Source organism: Macrotis lagotis, chromosome 1 (genome assembly GCF_037893015.1).
Source record: "Macrotis lagotis isolate mMagLag1 chromosome 1, bilby.v1.9.chrom.fasta, whole genome shotgun sequence".
NCBI classification, from domain to species: domain Eukaryota; kingdom Metazoa; phylum Chordata; class Mammalia; order Peramelemorphia; family Peramelidae; genus Macrotis; species Macrotis lagotis.
The window spans coordinates 491,102,136-491,112,000 of record NC_133658.1 but is presented as its reverse complement, the minus strand read 5'-3'; the positions used below and the strand labels follow the sequence as shown (position 1 = coordinate 491,112,000).

General features: G+C 42.2%; 1 protein-coding gene across 2 annotated transcripts in view; it reads left to right on the top strand.

The window, feature by feature from the left end:
* Positions 1-1,314: 1,314 nt before the first annotated feature.
* NRIP1 (nuclear receptor interacting protein 1) overlaps positions 1,315-9,865 on the top strand; it is a 156,076-nt gene continuing 147,525 nt past the window's right edge. The window contains exon 1 of one of the 2 annotated variants that reach the window (XM_074213824.1): positions 1,315-1,906. The gene's annotated coding sequence lies outside the window, so the exon portion shown is untranslated. Of the gene's footprint in view, positions 1,907-2,826; positions 2,900-9,865 lie in introns of those variants that run through there. The other variant, XM_074213823.1, reaches the window with a different exon arrangement.

Genomic DNA, 9,865 nt, shown 5'->3' with positions numbered 1-9,865 from the left:
TTCTCTTTGTCTCTTGTTCTCCATTCTCCTTAGGGAACTGGTTCTGTCCTTCACTGTGACTCTGACAAGCCTCAGTCAGATATAGAAGATCACATTGACCTCAGCTTTCCCAAAAGGCCCTCACTGGAAGTATCTAGGTACTGAGATATCCCTGTCTCCTACTTTGGTTCCCAAGGAGTGAATAGGACTTGATCCTGTCAAATGCATGCTAATCTGTCCTGATTAGCCCTGTCCCTCCCAGTCAGTTCTAATAGGTGAAGACTGGAATCTGACTTCAGGTCTCAATTGATGGAATCTCCATTAGCTTGTGATCTTTGTAAAACAATCTCATTTATATTGTCTGACATCTTTAGCCCTATTTGTTGGCTTCCCTCCACCCAGGTCTACCAGGATTCAAACCTGCTTTCTGGAGCTCAAACTGATTTTCCTTCCCAGGTCTCATAGGTTCTTGACCATCTCTGTAAATTTCTGGATTGGATTTAAAAATTTATTTCAGTTCCTTGTTGATTTGTGTTATCATTGCTCTTTTGGGGTCCTTGTTATGTGTTTGTGTGTGTGTGTGTGTGTGTGTGTGTGTGTGTGTGTGTGTGAAAGAGAAAGAACTAAGTTCCTCTACAAGTTTTCTAGTTTGCCATTTATTTTATTTTTTTAATTTTTATTTTTTAATTTTTGCAAGGCAAGTGGGGTTAAGTGGTTTGTCCAAGGCCACACAGCTAGGTAATTATTAAGTGTCTGAGGTCACATTTGAACCCAGGTCCTCCTGACTCCAAGGCCGGTGCTTTACCCACTGCGCCACCTAGCCGCCCGCCCCTAGTTTGCCATTTAAGCAAAATTTGTTTTAATCATTTTAACAAATCCATGACAATTTTAAGGGGATGATTAATTTGTTTTGTTTAAAGCAAAATAAGCAGTGGAGTTCTTTTCCCTGTCAAAAAAAAAAAAGGAAACTTATATGTAGGGATGTGTTTTAAAGAGGTATTCATAAATAGTTTGAGTTTAAAATTTTAGAGATAATGCATGAATGAAATGCTCCTTCTACACAGGGTACTGTTCTAAGAAGTGGGAAGAAGCAATAGAAAACTCTAAGCTCCCCTTCCAAGTGGAGAGGCACCATTTATAAAAAAAAAAAATTCACTTGTGGGGAAGTTGAAAAGGACTAGAAGTTCTTAGGGTGACAGGCCAGGTAAGTGTGTGTTGGGGGAGGGGGGAGGGTATTGTAGCAAGGCACAAAGTAAAGATCAAATGTCTGTTTTGGCAAAGTAGCAGGAGAGATGTTCTCCATCTCAGAAGGAGGATTAGGGACGGTGGCTTCCAGCAAAGGCAGTGCTTCTCTTTCACCCTAGCTCCTCAAACGGGGTCTGGGCAGGACCCGAGTCAAGGGATGGTTGATGGTAAGGGATGGGCAAAGACTGGCCCCATTCTCAGGTCTTTCCGACCCATAGTAGAGAATATTCAAGCTGAGAGTTGAAGGTTAAAACATAGAGTTTACAGAGAACTATGTGGATGCTTCTCTTCATTCACTGCCACCTCCTTTCTCAGACATTTAAAGTGAAAAGCCCACAAATGCCTGAGACTTAAAGATTGGGAGTAACTGCAGTTATTCCATAGTGATGTTTCGCTGTACTCAGAATGGTCTCGCTGTAATACATGGTCCCAGTTCAGAGGATGGGAAAGAAAATGATAGAACTGGGTCCTGGTCCCCTGCGTCAAGGAGAGCGAAGCAGCAGTTGGCGGTGCCCCTCGGGGACTTTTCCCTTGGCAGAGCTCGGGGAGATGAGCCCTTGCTGGGGGCGGCTGCTCCTGCCCACAAAGTTGGCGTTCTAAGGGCCGGACGGGGAATTCTCTACTTGGCAGAGTTTGCCTTTGGGCACGGGGGGAACGTGGCCACGGGCTCCGGGTGCTGCTGGTGAGTCAAGTTGGCGGGGCCGGAGAGGGCGAGCGGGGGGCCGCGGCGGGGGAGGGGGGCCCGCGCCGGGCACTTGTGGTCCCCCGAGGCGCACGGCGAGCGGGGCCGGGGTGGGCGCGGAGGCCCGGCCTGCGGGGAGGAGGCGGCCAGGACGTTGCCGAGGACGGGTCAGGAGGGCCTGGGGAGGACGCGGGCCGGGGGAGCGGGGCGGGCGCGCTTTCTCCCTTCTGGGCGGGGGAGATGCAGGGAAAGGTCCTCAAATGGGTTTTTTTTCCCCCGTGCGGAGCCCGGCGAGGCCGGAGTGTGCGCCGCCCCTCCCCGAGGCGCCCCCACGGCCGCGTCCCACGCCGGGCGGCCGTCCCCTCCCCCTCCGCGCCCCGCCACAAAGAGAAAGAGGAAAGAAAGGGGTTAAGAAACTTGGCTGGAGAGATGAATGGCGTGGGGAGCGGGGGGAGCGGGGGGAGGGCCGGGCCGCGGCGGCGGCGGCGGCGGCGGCGGCGGGGGAGGAGGAGCGCCGCCGCGGCCGAGGCTTTCAAAGTCAGCCTCGCAGACATTGCAGCAGAGCCCCGAACTAGCGAGGGGCCGGCCCGGAGGGCACCGGGAGGCCGGACCCGCGCCCGCCCAGCTTTGTGTGCCAGGCCGGCCGGAAGCGGGCACCGCCGCGGCTGCTGCCACCCCTTGCCTCCGGGCGCGGGCCGCCGCTGCCCGGGGCTGCCCGCTCGCCTCTCTCGGGCCGGGGCAGCTTTCCGCGGAGCCGTCCCCGCCCAGATGGCGCGGCTTGTTTTTGTTTGCTTCTCCTCCATCTTCACAGTTTAAAGCGCGGCGGGCATTTTTTTTTTTAGCATTATTCTGTTTGAATCGGAGCGGAAGACCCCGAGGGATTGTTGGAGGCGGCGGAAGGAAAGGGGGTGCGGGGGGCGTGAGAGGGGGTGCCGCCGGATCGGCGCCCGTGTGGCCTGGCCCCGGCGAGGACTCGGAGCGGAGCCCGGCCCGGTGAGTCGGGAGTGCGGCGGAGGGGGAGGGGTGAGCGGGGGGGGGTCCTCGTGCGCCCCCCCCGTGGCGCTGCCGGGGGGGGGGGGGGCCTGGGCGCTGCGGCCCGGAGGAGGAGCTGCCCACAGGGCACGCGGGCGGGGGCCGCGCGAGCCGGGCCCGGAGGGCGGCGGGGTCCTAAACTCGGCCGGCTTCCTGCCGAACCCCCACCCCGCCCCCTCAGCTCTTCCGTAGACATAAAAGTTGCGCCCGGTTCCCCCTGCGGCCCTGGAACATGGCCGGCCGTGCCCCGGCCGCGGCCCCCTCCCTCCCCGGGCCGGGCCGGGCCGGGCCGGCCGCGCGCGCTTCGCCTTGCCCCGGCCCCCCGTGTGCTTGCCGCGCAGCGCCGGGGCGCAGCGCCGGGGCGCGCACACACCAACTTCCCACCTTGGAGGAGGAAAACAAAAAGGTCTCCCCCGGCCCGGCCCGGCCCGGCCCAGGGCCATGTCGTTTCCCTCCCACCTGCCCATGTGAGAGAAGCACCTTTGACCCCGGACCTCGCCTGCTCTTCCTCCTAGGATGGCGCCCGGGCTCGGGTGACTGTAGCTTCAGCGTGCAAAATCCTGAAACACAAATTAATATTCTTAACTCATTGAGGGAAATTGCAGGCTGTGTCCGCCCGTCTGTCCGTCTCTCAGTCCCCTTGGAACCAAAACTTAACACGTGTTGATGTTGAAAAATTGGAAGGAGCTTCTCCTGAGAAGTCATTTATTCGGCTTCTGGAATTGGTTCGTAGGAGAGAAAGAGGTTGACCCTTTTCCATGGCGTTTCGTGCTACTGAGGCACAAAAGGAGAGGGAGAATTGTTCCTAATAGTCTTGCTTCCAAGTGTTGCATCTCTCATCCTCAACTCGATTCAGAAAAAGTGGACGGAGTTTAAATTTAAACTGTGGTAGAATTAATAATCAGATGTGAGTTATAGCACTTGTTATACACGAGTGGGAATTGAAGAAGATAAATATGTTTACATATGTGAGTGTTTTTAATTATTTCTTGGGAAAATTCTGGAGTGGATCTTACTTTTAGATTAATTAGGGCTAGTGGGAAGGCATTATTTTCAGACTCCTTTGCAATTTTTTTTTCTGAAGTGATTCCCCTCCCAATTTGTTAAGCATCTTTATATGGTGACAACAAATGGATAGTTTTGCTAAATGTTGGTAGCCATGTGGATGTATGTAAAAAAAAAATGTAGAATCTGAGCTCCTTGAGGGCAAGGATGGTCTATTTTCCCTTTTTCTCAGAGCCCAGACTAACTCTCCTAGTAAATTAGCACCTGATAAATGCCACTTGACTGGTTGACTAATGGAAGAACTTGGATTAGTTTTCTCTATTTCAGCCTGGTGATAGAATGGTGTTTCCATCCTTATTTGGGTAGGAGTCTACATCTGCTCAAAGTAGAGATAAAGATGCAGAATGGATTATGACTGTTTATTTACATTTTTGACTACAAAGTTACTGAGAGAATATGTACTCATTGCAAATGTGTGAGGTTAGAGAATTCCTGTTTTTTTTTAACTTGAAAAGTGACCAAAAATCAAGGAGTTAAAAGTGCCCCTCGTTTCTCCTATCCTTCCTCACCCCTCAAATAGTTTTTAAGTTACTGGTTCACCTAAGTGAATTCACAATGTTTCTCTTTGGGTCAGTAGGTGAATTGAAAACTAGGCTTAATGCCTACTGGGCAGTTCATTGAGGGAACTTTCCAGTAAACACTATGAGTGTTATATACAAAATTCTCAAAGGAAAACGATTTTAATAATGATTTAAGATAAAGTAAATTATATTTTAATAATACCAGTTATTATATTACTGCCATAGTACTGCCTGTACATGTATGACCAAACAATCTGAGGGTTCCTGCAGGAAAAAGCTGAACATTCAAAGAGGGAGGATGGGGGGTAAGTGGGACTAAATTCTTCATCACCAAATAAAAGGTTAATCTATAGCTCTAAATTTTGTTTAAATTATTGCATTCTCATAAGGCACATTTCTTGAGGCATATATAGTTAAAAAGTGGTATAGATTTTGTTTGGAAAAACAGTCCATATGAGATATAATAAGAGTACAGGTTGATTTTAAAAAAATTAATATGAACAGTTTGCATTGATCACCCTATTTCATGGCAAATCCTAATCAAATGCAAAGTTGGACATGTTATTTAAAACAAATATTGACCCCAAATCTGTTAAGCAGTGATTTCCAACTCCAATGTTATAGTATTCTAGAAAGCATTATTTCAAAGATTACTGTGGAATTCTTGAAAGAAATAATTTAAAATCTTATGTAGGATTTTTAAGGATCCGTTAGGTCACAAAATACAAAATAAAATCAGAACTCCAAAAAGTGAATGATGGGCATTTTGCCCATTTTCAGTTCTTTGCCATCACCAAAAGAACTGCTATAAATATTTTTGTACAAATTGTTTTTATCTAGTAGTTATATCTCTAGTATGAGGGACAATGAGGTGGTAAAATGGGGGGTAAGAACATGGGGGGGGGCCCTGGAGTCAGGAGGACCTTGAGTCCAAATTTGGCCTCAGACACTTGCGAACTATTGGACCCTGGGCAAGTCACTTAACTCCTGTTGCCTAAATAAAAGAAAAAAGTGTACACGATTTAATAGTTTTGGGGGGACACAGTTCCAAAATATGCTTTCCTGAATGGTTGGACCAGTTTAAAGCTTCACCAACAGTGCGTTAAAGTATCTTTTCCCACACTCTCCAGCACTTGTCATTTTCCTCTTTTGTCAACTTTCCTGACAAGTGTGAGTGGTACCCCAGAGTTGTTTAAATTTGTATTGTCTAATTATTAGTAATTTAGAGAATTCTCTAATTTTTAGTGATAATAGAGCATTTTTTTTAAACTTGGTAGCTTGAGTTTCTTCCTCTGAAAACTGCCTAGTCACATCATTTGACCAACTTCAATTGGAGAACAAAATAAATTCATGTACTTAATTTTAAAAAGGTATATTACTCATTATGATTTAGTGGATAAAGTACAGAGGTTGGAATCAGGAAGACTCAGCTTCCTGATTTCAGATCTGGTTTCTGAAACTGAGTACCTATGTGACCCCAGGCAAGCTACTTCCTCCTCTTTGCCTCAGTTTCTTTATCTGTATAATGAACTGGAGAAGGAACTAGCAAACTGCTTCACTATCTTTGTCAAGAAAACCCCAAATGAGATCAAAAAGTGTTGTATAGACACCACTGTAATGGACTTAACAATTAATTACACTTGTAACATAAAGTGATCAGTTATGCCTTTCAATAAATAAACCAGGTTGTTTTTAAAATATGGATAATGTAGGAATAACGTTTAAGTTGGCAACATATTATTTCTTTTCTATTTCTTATTAACCTTTTGCATTACTTTGTAGCTGAAAAAAATTCAATGAAAATTTCCCTCTTTTTTTTGTTGGTGTTGCTTTTTTTTCCCCATCTGACACAGTAGAAGGAATAGAAAGAATCTCTTGTGTTGGGTTGTTTATAGTAGCATATTTGATCACAATAAAATAACATTGAATTGAAATCCTATGGTCTGTCTTGTATCTTTTTTTAATTTTGTTTTTATTTTTTAAAAATTCAGCCCTTTCTCCTACTTTTGGGGACCTAATTATTGCTATTCATCTCATTTACTCTAATTATAAGAAATAGTAAATTCTACTCTTTTTTTCTCTTCTTTTTTACCCTGCCATTCTCTTTACCCAATTAAAACCCTCAGATAAGAACCAGGCAGTTCCTGGATCCACTGTTTTCCAATTAAGAAATATCTGTAAATTTCAGAAGAGATACTTGTTCTTCCTTCCCTGTCAGAATCTAAGTATATCAGTAGCTGGATATATAAATTGAGAATCATTAATGATATTTGAAGTTGAGGAGGGACAGCATTATAGTCATGGGGGAGAGTCATTGAAAACAGGCCCAGTTGGGAGAGAAGTGTACTGTTTGAAGAACAACCTGGAGACCAGAATCATAGATATGAGGAAGGATAATGTGTAAAAAGACTGGAAAGACAGGTGAGTGTCAGATTAAGGAGGGTTTGCATAGTTGATTTTTTATTTGGTCTTGAATTCAATAGAGAGCACTAGAATTTTTTGGATTTGGAGAAAGATATGGTCAGATCTACATTTGGAAGTCAGTTTGATAGTGGAGGATGTATTAGAGAAGAGACTTGAGAGGGGGCGGTATATAAAACAGGTGTTAAGAAGATAAAATTAACAGGTTTTAGTAATAAATTGGATATTAGGATTGACAGAGTGTGTGTGTCCTCGGGATTTGAGGATGACACCTGGATTTTAAGCCTTGGTGACACTGGGAGAATGGTGGTATCTTTGACAGTAGTAAGGAGATAAGGAAGAAAGGAGAGATGAAGATACTGACTTAAGTTTTGAACCTGTTGAATTTAAGATGTCTAAGGAACTTCCAGTTTGAGATCTTTAATAGGCAGTTGAGCTAGGTGACTAAAGATAAATTTGTGGTGAATCTGCATTTCAGAAGGTGATCACTTTTTTCTTCACTTTTCTCTCTGATAGTTCTGGACAGTTTTCATTTATGCTTTCTTGAAATATAGTGTTGAATTTTTTTTTTAATTGGCATTTTTTAGGAGATTTAATAATTTTTAAATTTATCTTTGAAATTTTCTCAATTTTTTTTTGCTTTTCAAGATTACTAAAATTGAATTAAAGTGTTATTAAGATTTTAAAAACTGGAATCCAGTCATAATAAGATAATTTCATTTTGTTTTGCCCCACAAATAAAACTTGTCTGCTTTATTTTTTAAAACAGGAAACAGATTCTAAGACAGGCAGGATATTATGTCAAGAATTTATAATTCCATCCAACAAATACTAAATGCCCACTTCGTACAAAATAATTTGTGCTCTAGGAGGCTGCATTATCTGTTATGAAGATGCCTGAAATAAAATTTTTCCAAGTTTTATTTTAAACATTTAAAAAAAGATTCTCCAAAACTTGAAATATTTCAGACCCAGTGCTTTCCAAAATGTTGTGATATCTTGAGGTCAGTAAAAATAGAGGGGGGGAAAAAAGATGAAAGAGTAAATATTATTATTATTCAGTTTTTGCAAGGCAAATGGGGTTAAGTGGCTTGCCCAAGGCCACACAGCTAGGTAATTATTAAGTGTCTGAGACCGGATTTGAACCCAGGTACTCCTGTCCAGGGCCCGTGCTTTATCCACTAAGCCACTTAGTCGCCCCCAAGAGTAAATATTATTCATATCTTGTTAAACTGATAAACTTGACCCATGACAAGAATACAATTTAAGACTATATGAGTTATAATCAAAAACAGATTTAAAGTTCAAAATCAGGTACCACTGAAAGGCATTGATAATGTCACTGGTTATTGTGATGTGATAGGTACAAAATTTCATGGGTTTATGTCATTAAAATTTTAATTTGAGAACTTAATTTTCTCTTGATTGAAATAAAAAAATCACAGTGAAAAGATGTTAGGGATTTTGTGGGGGGGTTGATCTGAACTCATGTAACTAGAAAAAAATAGCACACATCTTGTTAAAGTCATTTGAAAGTAGAATTTTTCTTAGACATTCTTTACAAAGATAGTGCTTACTTGTACATTTTTAGCTTTGTGAGCTTATTGGAGAGCACATATTAGGACGTTTGGGTCTTGAAACTAACTTTGAGTTCTCTGGGGGGGTAATGGCATTATAAGGAGGAAATTTAGATACCATTTATTTAGTTTAATTTAAGATTATTTTAAATCAAGAGTCTGAGGAAATATTCAACTTACAATCTACTGAGAATTTGAATCATCAGTTCCAGATACCACCAGGAGCAGGAATATTCTAAATTGTCAGTTGACTCACAATACTAGTGGTAAAGAGTCTTTGAATCTTGGGCTTTTTGTCAAGATTGCAATTTCCAAGTTACTCTTCTCCCACCAATTCTCATTGAATATCAAATCATTTTATGTTGGGGATGAATTGGGTCACAATTCAATTTTACTGTAAGGATGATTACTGACTTGTTAGTGCTTAGTACTTAGTTTGCTTGTTTATATTACTCCATTCCTCATCATTATTGGCAGCCTCTTGAAGTGTGTGGATGATATTTATCAAGGTTTGATTAGATAGGTGCAGGCAATCTATAGAGTAACCAAGTTTATTATTTTCAGTTCTGTAAATAGGTTGTATTTCATAACATTTTAAAAAGTCACATAATATTTTTAGCATAATGATTGAAAAAGATTGTTTTACTTGTAATTTCTAAATGTCCATGACTAGAAAGTGCTTTTTGATTTGAAGGGAAAAAAAAGAATTGACATGGAAAAAAAAGAATTCATATTTTAAACTAAATTAGACTTAGTTTGGAAATAAGTGTTTTTAAAGATATTATCTCTAAATTGTTTTTAAGTTTATTTCTTGGGGAACTAGATATGCAAAGTGAAAAGAAAAATGTGAATTAAAGGATTTTCTTGGCATGCAACATAGGACAAAAATATTAGAAATTATGTTAGCCCTTACAAATGGCAACTAAAGATAACTAATGTAAAAAAATGTAAAAAAAAATTAAAAAAATGATTCATCTGCTCAAAAGATGATATGCAGATAGAATCATCCAGTAATGTCCATGTTCAAATAGATACTAAAAAGAAAATTAAAAAAAGCCAGATATTTGTTCTTTTTGCTAATCTGTCCCAAATTATTTCCCACTGATTGAAAATAGGGGGGGGGAAATATCATTTGGGAGGAACTGAGAAGGCTGGGTGAAACCTAATAATTTTGGTTTATCAGTCTCATCTTTTAAATGGCATCTTGGAAAGAAGAAAGTACAGGAAAATTTAGTCCATTTAATCACTTTATTCTAATGGCTCAGGATGTGTTTTAAAGGGCCTAGATAATAATTTTAAAATCCTGCTTTCTGGTAGTCAGGGCATAAAGCATTTTCAAATCC